The sequence below is a fragment of the Silurus aristotelis genome (genome assembly GCF_946808225.1).
Source record: "Silurus aristotelis genome assembly, chromosome: 8".
Taxonomy (NCBI): domain Eukaryota; kingdom Metazoa; phylum Chordata; class Actinopteri; order Siluriformes; family Siluridae; genus Silurus; species Silurus aristotelis.
In genome coordinates, this window is record NC_139581.1 from 22,060,556 (window position 1) to 22,073,837 (window position 13,282).

At 36.9% G+C, this 13,282-nt stretch overlaps 1 long non-coding RNA gene across 2 annotated transcripts; it reads left to right on the top strand.

The window, feature by feature from the left end:
- The first annotated feature begins 262 nt into the window (after positions 1-262).
- Positions 263-12,998, top strand: LOC310730601. 2 transcript variants are annotated; one of them, XR_014534858.1, is made up of 5 exons: positions 263-390; positions 868-992; positions 1,130-1,281; positions 1,364-1,517; positions 12,963-12,998. It is a non-coding gene; the product is annotated as an uncharacterized lncRNA (long non-coding RNA). The 2 variants fall into 2 exon arrangements; XR_014534859.1 differs by having other exon boundaries at positions 269-390; positions 865-992.
- The last annotated feature ends 284 nt before the right edge of the window (positions 12,999-13,282 follow it).

Sequence of the window (13,282 nt, forward strand, 5' to 3'; positions counted from 1 at the left end):
GGGGGCGTGGCAGGGGGATTCCTGACATAACCGACATTAAGTGGCAAATTTGCCCCCTTTGTGCTCGAAATATCAGGGTTCAGCGACATAAAAGAATCGACATAACCGATTAAAAAATGCCAAGACAGAGCGAGAATTTGGCGGTTCCACTTCAAAAACGTCGACTTAATAGGGTTGGCGAGTTAACCAAGGTCGAGATAAGTGGGTTCCACTGTATTGTCTTTTTTAATACATTGGTGTTTTATTCTCAGATTGGGCCAGAGATAAATCACGGGCAAGAAAAGAGATGACAGAAATAGCTGGCAATGAAGAACGATTTATCAAGGTTACTAACTATGCTGATTTAAGACATTCTCCATTCTTTGGAACAAAACATAATAAGGACTGAGGGTAAGACATTTCTCCAGATTCTCTAAATCTTTTCATAATATAGACTTTGGATCATTAAATGTCCAAAGTCTTTGATGTTGAGGAACATTATTCTGAAATTGTTCCTCAATTGTTTTGCAATTTCTTTACTTCAGAGACTCTACAGATGCGCTAAAATACACTTTAAATATTTAATCATGTTACTGACCTGTTGCCAATTAACTAAATAAGTTAATTTCTCCAGCTGTTGAGTAACGGTACATTTTTTGAGACTGTTGTGGCCATCAAAATCAAAATTGCCTTACTGATTCCTTAAAATTGTTCATCTGTATTCTGCAGTAAATAAAATATGGGTTTATGAGATTTGAAGATATTAGATTCTGCTGTTCTTAATGTGTTACCATTAATGTGTACCAACTTTTTTTGGTATTGTGGTATACAGTGAGGTCAATGTCAACCCAAAACAAATGACATTTATTTATCTTGGTATTATAGAAGAAGATGCAGGAATTGAGATCGCTTTAGTGCTGGATGGCTCTGGTAGCATTGAGCAGGAGGATTTTGAAAGGGCCAAAGCCTTTATTATTAATGTGATGAATAATATTTGGGTAGCATGCTCCAGTGTAAGTATGACATTTATTAATTGAAGTAGTATTAAAAAATTATATATTTTTTTAAAAGTGTGATTTATAATTTAATCATAAGCCTTTAAAATGTCTCTAATACAACAAATGATATAATGATATAATAATCTGCTCAGTGCAGGTTTGCAGTAGTGCAGTATGGGAGAGATATTAGGACAGAACTCTCTTTGAAAGAAAACACTGACAGTTTAGGAGCACTGGATAAGGTGAAGAACATAAAACAAATTGGTCAAATTACCAAGACTGCTTCAGCCATCTACCATGTTCTGTAAGTGCTTAGACCCAAAAGAAAAGTCAATAGCTGGCACTCAATATTTAAACAATCACTTTGTGTCCTGTACCACCTGCAGAACAGAGGTTTTTGATCCCCAAAGTGGATCAAAAGAAAATGCAACAAAAATTATTATTCTACTGTCGGATGGAAGAATGAGAGGAGACAATAGAACCCTCACAGAGGTTTTGAACATGCCACAGATGGAGGGGATTGTTCGTTATGCTATAGGGGTAAGTGTGAAGATGCATCAGTGCATGAGTTGCTGTAAATGTCTATTTTATATCCCACTTAAAAAAAAATGTATGCCATATTTTATACATAATTTTTTTATTTTTGTTTAAAATGTTATTTTAGACACATTGCAAGCATGAAGCATACTGTGATTTGGAGCAATCTGAGCATGTAATAAGCAAATTCACTTGTCACCATTTTACTACAGTACATACAGGTGCATCTCAAAAAATTTGAATATTATTAAAAAGTTTATTTTATTAATTTATTTTAGTAATTCAATAAAAAATATAAAACTTGTATATTATATAGATTCATCACACACAGACAATGATTGTGTAGCCTGAACCAGACTGAGACACCATTTAAAGGTTTAGGAAACCTTTGCAGGTGTTTGGATTTAATTAGCTGATTAGAGTGTGACACCACAACTTTTTTCACAGTATTCACATTTTCTGAGATACTGATTTTTGGGTTTTCATTACCTGTAAGCCATAATCATCTAAAGAAATAAACATTTAAAATAGATCAGTCTGTATGTAATGAATCTATATAATATACAAGTTTAACTTTTTGTATTGAATTACTAAAATAGATCAACTTTTGAATGATATTCAAATTTATTGAGATGCACCTGTAGTTAATAAGATTTTATAATATTATAAATTAGAATTAATTTAATTTCTACAAGCATATGTTGTGGCATATTTAAATGCAGGTAATGTAGCATTAATTGCTGTAAAGACTGAGTCAGGACACTTATTTGGAACTGTAATATCATTTGTGTACCTACTCTTCCACAGCTGCACATCTATAATTTTATAGTGAATAATTTCTGTATTTACAAGATCTAGTTATGGTAGTAAATGTATGCTGGTATTTAAATTCAATAAAGCACATAAGTCCACATTTACAGAAGCAAATAAATTCAGCAATACACAATAAGTTTCTAAGTTTTCCCTGATGAGCGAGACAGTGGCGACAGTGACGAGTATAAACTCTATGGAATGGTATGAGAAAGAAACCTTAAGAGGAACCAGACTCAAAAGGGAACCCATCCTTATCTGGGTGCCACCAAATGTCCATTTTTTTTTTTATAGTTTAATCATTGCTGAGGTTATTTTGGGTGGAAAGTCACTTTATTTTATGAATACAAGTATGACAGATTATGAATTATTACTATGACAGAATGATAGTATGGTGAATAGCAGAAAAATGCAATATATACGTTTGTAAAGACACCAGAAAATGATCAGTTGACATTTGTTCAATGCAAGAAATTGCATTTTGAAGAATGAACCACATGAAATTGGAGAAAATTATCTCTTTAGTTGAACAAGAAACAGATGTTATGGTCCCCAATTAATTTATACTTAATACTTTTATATGATTCCCATTTTCATACCAGCAAGCAACAAGATAGTGTCACATGAAGTTTATTTATTGTGGGTTTGGTTTGAGTAAGACTTTTATCGCTGCTAGACATTTGTTTATAACAGTGTATAACAGTTTAATAATCCATTAGAAGCCTTGTATTATTGAGGGATCATACTAATAGTAGTGTTATGCATTTGTAACCTTTACAACTTTCCATTTAATGTATTTCAAAAGGAAGTATTTTTGGTATTTTTCCTCCGCCAGTTTTTTTTTTGACACTGGATACCACAGCCACTGTATTGTTTTTTTCTCATTTGTTATTGATTTTTTTATTTTCTTAAAGCAAAATTACTCAACATTTAAGCAGCTTTGTTATTATAGCTTTATATTCGTTATAAACCATCATCAGTGGTTCCTTCCAGTCAAAATACAGTTAATACTGTATATTCTCCTTAATATATTCTCTTAATTAAGGAGACTGATTTAATTAGAGACACACACTTTTATTACAGTATGAGCCTAACCTTTACCCTAACTGTATATTTTCTGCCTTATTCTCTGATAAAAATGGAGAAAAAAAGATCACCTTTGGCATTTCTGTCAGCATTACCCATGATCATCTACATCCTCTGGAGACGGAGCCAGAAGGAGGCAGTTGTGCTTAGTGACACGAAAAAAGTTTGAAATTCGTGTCCATAAACACGAATTAATAGACTGAAGTTCGTGATTATATCACGAAATTCTGTGAGACTCTGTTGGCTCTTTCTCCATTAACATTGAAATCGGCAGGGTTAAAAAATATACTGCTGTCTGCCACTAGAGGGTCTCAGAGGCAATTTGGGTTTAGATTTGACTGCCTGTTTCAGCATCCACCCACAGTCCCAGCAGTACTGTTACTAACTAAGAGTTCATTATGTTTATACCTTGAAGTGTTTAATTCCTCTTATACCACACAGAATTGTCAGGATGTATGTTACTTAAGTTAAAGTAACATAACCCATCTGTGAAGAATGTTAGTTATTGCTAGAACTATCATCAGTTTACTTTATTAAGCATTTCCAAAACTAAAAAATTGCTTGAGCAATTCTACTGAAAACCTTTTAGTGGTGGTTTCTCTGATTGTTAGTACCATACAGGTCTCTGTAAACGAGCTGTTACTATAATAACAATGGAAGAAGAAGTGCATCAGTAAATACACCTTTGATACTATGTGAAATTTTCTACACAATACATGGGAGCAACACTTCTGAGCCCAGTTGAATAATGAGAATAATGATATTGCACCTATAGAAAGCTCAATTAACATGAATGAACAGAATCTTTATAAAGCTTAATTATGAACAGCATTTATATAAAGCTTAATTTTGAACAATTGTAATCAATTTAAATAAGGATCAAAATTCTTTTCACTAATCCAATGATAAATGTTCAACCCCCCAAAAAATTTGGGAACATGTAAACTATAAAAAAAAAAAAAAAAGAAAAAAAAGAATGCAGTGATTTGCAAATCTCATAAAATAAAACACATTTTATTCACAATAAAACTGAGGAAATGTACAGTAATTTTGAATTTAATGGTTGCAACAAAAAGCTGAAAAAAGTAGGTGTTACTAAAAAGGAACAGCTAGAGAGACATTTTGCAACTATTTAGGTTAATTGGCAAAAGCTCAGTAACATGATTGGGTATAAAAAGTATATTTTAGAGGGGCCGAGTCAGAGGTAAAAATTAGCAAAGTTTTACCAATCGACAGTATAAAAACTGTGGCTATTCTGATGTAATGTTCAACATACATGCGTTGAATATAAAAAAATCAGTATTGATTGGTTGTAATCTTCGGGCCTTCAGTGGCACTGCATTAAAAACAGACATGATTGTGTAATGAAATTCACTACACTGGCTCAGAAATACATACAGAAAAGATTTTTCTCATTGAACACATTGATTCACACTGCATATACAAATGCAGATTTAAACTTTACCATGCAAATAAAAAGCCACATGTGAACATGATCCAGAAACCAGAAAAAGATATGACATTGCAGCTCAGGACAAAATAGAATGACAGAACAGAAAACGGAATGAGCAGCCTGTGACTTTAATTCTTTTTCACGTGACTCCCATAATTATTGTAACAATACTGTCAAAATCCTGATCTATTGCATTTTGTAGCGTCTATGGGAGTCACGTGATACTCGGACAAGAAGAGTTGAGAGGTGAACTACTCAGTTTGTTTGTGTGTGGTTTGTTTTTCACTCGGGGATATGTTCAGGAATTAAAAAGCTCAGGAACAAAATGTGCTGTTCATGGTTGCACTTAGAACCAGACAATGCTTAATTTGTGGTTTAAAGCACAGTGGTATATACACAAACCTAAAGTTAGAGCAAACTGCACTTGTGAGTTTTTCCCTGCCTTACTGCATTCTCTAACTTTTATAAAAGAAATAATAATCTTTCTTACTCTTAATTTGTTGCCTCTCTAGGATTAGAGCTTTCAGATATTTAACACTAGTTAGTGCTCAGATCGTGCTTCTAATACTAGTCTAATACTAATAATAATACTAATAATATAATATAATCACGATCATCATCATCATCATCAATCCCACTTCATACTAGGTGTCTTTAATGACTATGTGCATATGTTTAAAACATTTTCTTTTTTAATTACCATGTTAGGTACAATGCGACAAATCTTTTAGGGTTAACAGCATAATTTTAGATGCAATTACATTCAGGCAAATATAAGTACAATGGAAAAGCCTACCGTAATTTCCGAACTATTAAGCGCACCCATATATAAGCCGTACCCACTGAATTTTACAAAGATTTTTATTTTGAACATAAATAAGCCGCACCTGTCTATAAGCCACACCTGTCTACACTGAAACTAATGAACTTTACACAGACTTTACCGACTGTTACATGGTTGAAATATGTTGAGGCTCCTTTAAGAGCAGAGCGGCATTTTGGGTATAGCCTGCCGCCGCATTTTTCCGCTATTACTGCATGTGTGCAAGACCGAGAAATATGTCATTATTTTCTGTTGCTCATTTCTAAGTTTCTTTGACTAACCCGTAACGCTGTTGCCAAGAAAAATAAAAAAGCACGAGTTTTGGAAGCCTGTCTGTGCTTATATGATTTTTGTTGCAACTGGAGTTAGTGAGCTCTCCCATGACCCTGACTCAATGCATTACAAAGGCTTGTATCTAAACAGTAGCCTACCAAGAAAGTCATTGTTTACTGTCTTCCTCCTTCCTTTCACAACTATTTCTCTCCGGAGTTTTTCTTTTGGCATCGTTGTGCGTTTAAAAATCGCCATTGGTGAAGCATTTTTTGGCTTGAAGTTTGTGATACCAGGAAAAACCCAGGAAAAATCCATATATTAGCCGCTTCGTGGTTTAAGCTGCGGGGTTTAAAGCGTGCAAAATAGTCCGGAAAATACGTTATTTACACAATTCACAGTGCATTGTCTCAAATGATCAATCTAAATGTTAGTTCATAGTTGTTAAACAAACTTTATTCAAAGTGGGTCTTCACAATTTTTTTTTACTTCATTTATTGACCTTCTACAGTATTGCAGCTATGTGACTACATGACCGTTCTGGACCTGCTATACATGAGCACCTTGCTGTCTGTATGACACCTGATGTTTGATGTCACGGGGTGAAGAATAAGCGGAACTGTTCCTCCCCATTCTTGTTTCCGGTGGGAGCGAGTTTAATGTAACACCAGAACAGTTCCGGGTTTTTTCCGTGTAAACAGGTTGACGGAGCTTGCTAATGAGGGAATGAGTGGCAGCTGGGCAATAAGCAGAGATTGGGCCACGAGGGATATGGATTTGTGAGGGGGATTATAAAAGGATCCGGTTGATGTGCAGCAGGAGAAGAAAACTTTGGAGCGAAATCTTTGGGGTTGATGCAGACTGGAGGAAATCTTTGGTTGTTGATCTGTTGATCCCGTCGAGCAGTACACGAGAGGGCAGATCGTTAAAGGACGGGAAAGACTGTATGCAGAGAAGGAAGAGCTGGAGAGCAGTGGTATGATTGAACTGCGTTATCTCATTGAACAGATAAGTGTTATCTGCCAGTCCTATTAGGAAGTTAATACCTGTAGTGCCCGCTACCCGCTATGATGTGGTAAAGCCGCCCCGGCGTTCAGTGAGTTTTGTTTTGAAGTCTTTCAATGTCAGTTGTGTTCCCATAGTCAACCACCTACACAGCTTGGATGTACAGTTTGTCAGTTGAGCGGAGAGAGTCGGCCGGGACCACGAGAAAAGACCCTATTCACTGTGAGTTGATGTGAGTTGCAGTGCCTAATGTGAAGTGAACACGTGTGATCATTTGAAGTGACTGAATTGTGCACTGGTGTGGAAACTGTAATTTTGTGTCTGCCCGTTACCCACTTGGCTACTTGTGGGCTCTGAAGGTCAAACTGAAATTAATTAACTGCTGTGTGCTGAGCATATGCTGTACAGGAATGCAGCTCTATTCTGTCTGAGTTGAAGAGGAGTTATGAGAGATCTATGCCATCACTGCCCTGTGGTAAGAAAATCTAGTTGTTGATTGTCAAATCCTGTATTTACCACGGTTGTTCTGTGAACATAGAGAAACTGTCCTCTGCCATTGGATGCTGCCACTACTGCTCTGTGGTAAGAAGATCTAGTTGTTGATTGTTAAATCCTGTATTTACCATGGTTGTTCTGTGAACATGGAGAAACTGTCCTCTGCCATTGGATGCTGCCACTACTGCTCTGTGGTAAGATCTAGTTGTTGATTGTCAAATCCTGTACTCACCACGGTTGTCCTGTGAACGTAGAGAAATTGTCCTCTGCCAGTGGAGGCGTCCATCACTGTTCTGTGAGGAAGTTACTGTCCGTCGCTGTATTTCAACGGCCGTCGGCTTGTGGAAGGGGAGTGGCCCCCAGCTAGCGGGTGCGTCCCGTGGAGGGAACGAGAGAGCTCCCCGGGTGCCATCTACGACGGACTATTGTATTGCGTCAGATGACCCCCTGCCCGATCCTTCCCCCCTATCCCAAAAAGAGGTGACACTCAAATGATTGATGCTGTCCTGTGAGAAGAGTAACCCTTTCCCTTGTTGTCAATTTCCTACCAGTGCCTGCCGCAACCCCTATCTCCGGTTGAAGAGGAGCCGCTGGGCGGATCCTTACCTGTGTCTGCTACATTACTCATCTTTGGCCGAAGAGGAGTTGCTGTGCGAATCCTTATCGGTGCTTGTTCCATTACTTACTTCCGGCCGAAGAGGACCTGTTGTCTGGACCCTTACCAGTGTCTGCTCCATCGTTTGCTTCTGTCCGTCTGAAGAGGGATCATTGTGCGAACTTCCCACGCAACCCGGTAGAAGAGAGAGGAGGATCAGTCGGTGGATTTTAGTTTGAGATTGGACTTATTTTAACTAAATAAAATACAAGTTTTTGATGTTAATTACCTTGTCTGGTCTGTTGGTGTGTCTGGGTAACTCCTCGAGGTGGTACGTTGTGAAGGGGAGGGAAGGCCACCCCGGCCTGTGACATTGACACTAAAACCCAAGCTTTATATGTGACACATTCAGGCTTTGACTCATTTAATAACACACAACTGACTTTATTACTGTGAAGGTATTGGTAAGCCACTGAGCTTTTCACATTGCTCATTGTATTTCCATCACAAGAAAATGTATCAACAAAGTAGCTAAAAATGCTACTGTACGCTTTGCGTGGGCACTTCTTATAATCCTGTTCTCCTATTAAAGAAGAAATGGGTACGCTAATGCTATCCTTTATAAGTTTTGTCAGCATAGGATTCACACATCTTGCTCTGATTGAATGAATGAATGAATTAATAAATAAATGAATTAATTAATAAGAATCGACACTACAGTCAATGATGGTTTACGTAAGTTAAGTTCCACCTATAGATCACGCAAAGCATCATGTATCATAGGAAACGGATGAAGACCTCTATAGCAGGGGTCACCAACGTGGTGCCCGCGGGCACCTGGTCGCCCACAAGGACCACATGAGTCTCACGCGAGCCTTTCTTAAAAATAGCTGTTTCCTACCTTGTTAAATCATTGTTGATAATTATTGTGAGAAATCATTAACATGATCAGTGTCTTCACATAGATCAGGGGTGTCAAACTCAGTGTCAAATCCGGCCCGGGAGATGATTTTATATAGATCTTTTATTATTGTTATTAATGTCTCGGCGATATAAAGCGCTGATAACAGAAACTACAGATCCCATAATGCAGCGCTTCAGCTGCCTTACCGAGCGCTAGACTACCTGGGAACATTCCTGCGTCAATTAAGTCGAGCTTCTGTTGATGTATTTAACCCTATTGTAAAGTTATTGTGAAGCCCTCAAAATGGCGAAGAGAAACGTGGATTCTGAAAACAGAGCCTTTCAAAACCGCTGGGATTCTGAGTATATGTTTACTGACACTGGCGGTAAACACGTGTATTAGTGGAGCGAATGTGGCTGTAATTAAGCAATTGAATCCAAGACCTCATTACGAGACAAAACATAAGGAGAAGCTAAAAAACCTGAATGCAGAGCAGAAGATACAGAAACTAGAAGAGTTAAAGAAGAATCTGACATTTCACCAGAGCAAAATCACAAAGTGAAGCTGGTGTGAAAACAGAGGAGAAATCAGAGGCACATGTAAGACTTTTGCTTGATCCTGACAAAAAGGTCGGCCCTCCCCGAGAACACAGCATGGATGCCCGAGAGTGCAGGGTGTGTGCCCTGTAGGTTCCCAAGGCAACAAGAACATCAAAAGAGAACTCTTTACGACACAACAAGTTTCCTCCAGGACTCACGGCAGGGGACCAAGACCCCACAACACCCCTCTCGAGAACCAGAACTTTATCTGGAATACAGTAGGCTCCCCGGAGAGCTACCCTTGGTCTTTACCCTTTACACCACATCTCCATACAAATGGTAGATCTGCAGACAAATGTCTGACCCCTCTACCCCTCTTTTCCTTGTTACATTCTCAACACAGGACATTCTACAGCACACCAGATGATTATGTGTAAGAAAGGTGATGTATATTTCTTGTCTTGATGGAGTGTAGCTGTTTCTTGGAATGAATCCTCGCCGACACCGATATATCTTTGTAAATAAAGTTTTTATTTAACACAGACATTCAGCATCTTCACGAGCCTCCTGGATCAGCTCGCAGCCGCCGTATCGATGAGTCGACGACTCCCGAATCATAGCTCCACCCATGTTAAATATTTTTGCTCGATCTCTGGGTCCGCCTATTAATGTATATGACCTCATTTCTGCAATAATGCTTTAACACAAAGCAAAGTCTGTCTTTGCCCAGACTAATGTATCCCAGATGTATCGGAGCTCCCTTTCCCAGATCATTCATCTTAATTATTTAATGAACGGGTCAGAGGTCTTCTCCCAAAAGGACATGCATCCTGGATCATATTCTATACTTCGACTCATACTGATTTAAGGACAACAGTCTCATTTTCCCAGTCATGGTTCTTAACACTAGGCCTTTCATACTTGGCTTAACGAGAACCATCTGGTCTGCCTCCAGCAACACAGAACAAAGTCGAACACAGATTAAAGATATTGCATATTAAAGATATTACATATTTAAGATACTATAAAGGTCATATCGCATGTAAATAACGACGGAAAATGTTCATGTTTCATTTCATTACAAAGGTTTTATTGCGACTGGTACACAGGTCCCATTCCCACAGCAATAAAACATAAAAACAACATTTCAGGGAATCTGTAAACAGATCTCCCGCACAATTACTGTATGTCGTCTTTTACCAGGTATGAAAGGTTTTATATTTCCTGTTTAAATGTAAATACTATTGGTTTGTATTTGTGTTATATTTTAATTGAACTATGAATTGGCTTTGAATTGTGATTTTCTTACCTGGTTAATAAATTGTTTGATTTTATTCTGAGTTGCTTGGTAAATGTTGACACTGCAAGTAATAACGTTGCATCCGTAGTTACCGTAAGGACTGAAATCAGGCTAGGTTCGGCCTAAATCCCAGTTAGATAGTGAATAATACATCAGCTGAGGATTTAAGAGATACAACTAGCACTTGGCATTAGTTTAAGTGTACTTAGAAGCGTGGAGGCTAACAATATGTATTTCCGTTAAGAGTACGTTTCTGATCACTCTAAATAGGGTCAGCCTCAACCTCTGATTATTTCAATATTATTCTATTCATTACCTTTTGTTAGAAATAATTATTGTAATAATTAAGTGTCACCTCTAAGGGGACTGAATAAAGTATGTTTAAAGTTGAGCATGCAGAGAGCGGCCGCTTAAGCGTATAGTCCAGCCTCTGGCAGCGACCAATACTGATTCACTCATGACCGTTAACCAGTATATTAATTATAAGGCTCATACTAGGATCTATGAGAACCGAATGAACGAGTGTAATACCAGAGCTTAATCTGAATAATTAAACAAACATCCATCCAAATTGTACCATTAGTAAAATAACAAACTATACAAATATTAATTGTTTTATTTAATTGGAGTCAGATAAGAGGTTAATAACCAAAATGAAGAAATGCATAAATCCATATCTTATTATCTAATGTGAAAGGAAAGACTAGAACGCACAAGAATCCTTCGCCACGCCTCTGGAGACCGCCATTGGACCAGTGGGTGGTTCCCTCTTTACTCACATCAGCTGGTTATTTACTGAGGGAGAGTTTCTGAAGAGCTGCATGATGAAGGTGTGAGACGTCTGGTGTTTGACAGGAGATATTTTTATGAAGAGCAAAATATTTAGTTATTTAAAGTTCAAGATTATTTTTTATAAAATGGCATAAGAGCAAAGAAATCTGATTGTTTTGATTTGTTGTTATTTTAACGTTTACTTAAAAGCACAATTTTTATTGATTTGTTCATGGTTTTTTTGCAGCATGTTCATATTTCTAACTTGTATCATATTAACAGGATATATTTTTATGGCGAGCTATTTATTTAAAGTTTTAGTTTATTTATTTTGGAATACATTTCCTGTTTGTTTTTAATCATATTTATGTTAAAAAAACATTGTTTTAGTGTGTTCAATAAATGCCTATCCTGTTCGGCCCGCAACCTAAAGTGTGCTTTGAGTTTTGGCCCCCTGTGCAATTGAGTTTGACACCCCTGACCTAGATGAATATCATTAATTATTAATAATAACATAATTAAAGGTAAATTAAGCAAATTTGTTATTTCAGAAGTGTATATCAAACTGGTAGCCCTTCACATTAGTCGGTACCCAAGAAGTAGCTCTGAAGTGACCCCTGCACTAGAGGGTCTCAGAGACAATTTGGCTTTAGATTTGAGTGTCTGTTTCAGCATCCACCCCCAGTCCCAGCAGTACTGTTACTAACTGAGAGTTCATTCTGTTCATAACCTGAGGTATTTAATTCCTCTTATACCACACAGATTTGACAGGATGTATGTTACTTATTAAATATTATTAAAGAACATTCATTAAAGAACATACTTTTTATCACTTTAAAGTTAAAGTAGCATGAAACATCTGTGAAGAATGTTAGTAATTTCTAGAACTATCATCAGTTTACTTTATTAAGCATTTCTAAAACAAAAGATTGCTTGTGCATTTCTCCTGAAAATCTTTTAGTGGTGGTTTCTGTGATTGTTAGTACATAGTAACATTAGAGTGCCCACCATACAGGTCTCTGTAAACGAGCTGTTACTATAATAACAATGGAAGAAGAAGTGCATCAGTAAATACACCTTTGATACTATGTGCATCACATTAATAAATAACTTTGAATTAATTAATGAAAGTTTTTTGTTTTAGTTTAATAGATTATTCAACATCTTACCAGTCAGAATGAATACTGAGTAAGCAGAATCGTAATAATAATGATCTGATAGAATCAGCTAACAATAATCATGTCTTATATATTGCATTACTGCTATTGGCTGGTTAAAATGTTACAATATAAAATAGCAACTTATGGTAATGAACAGAGATATTTAGATATCTTTTTGAATACTATGTGATAAAAGTTTTTTTAATCTTTGCTAAAACAAAAATGTTCTTTTCTTAGCTGGGGCCAGAGGTTCTAAATAATCAACGAGCTATTGATTAGGCGATTTGTTCTCCTAAAGCTACTGAGCCCAAATGTACCTGCACACCTTTAAATTACTCTGGTTTTATGCTGAACAGACTGGGAATAGATTACAAAGAAACAAAAAGAATCTTGAACCTCTGGCTGTTTGGATCTCACCTTCCCTTCACCTACACATGCAAGGTGTAGTGTCAATCCAGTAGTAAATCAATGCTAAGTGTTGGACTGTGTAGTGAATTTAGCTTGCAAAGAAAGGGAAATGTTTGAGTAATTATATCGGGTTATAGTTACTCCTAAAT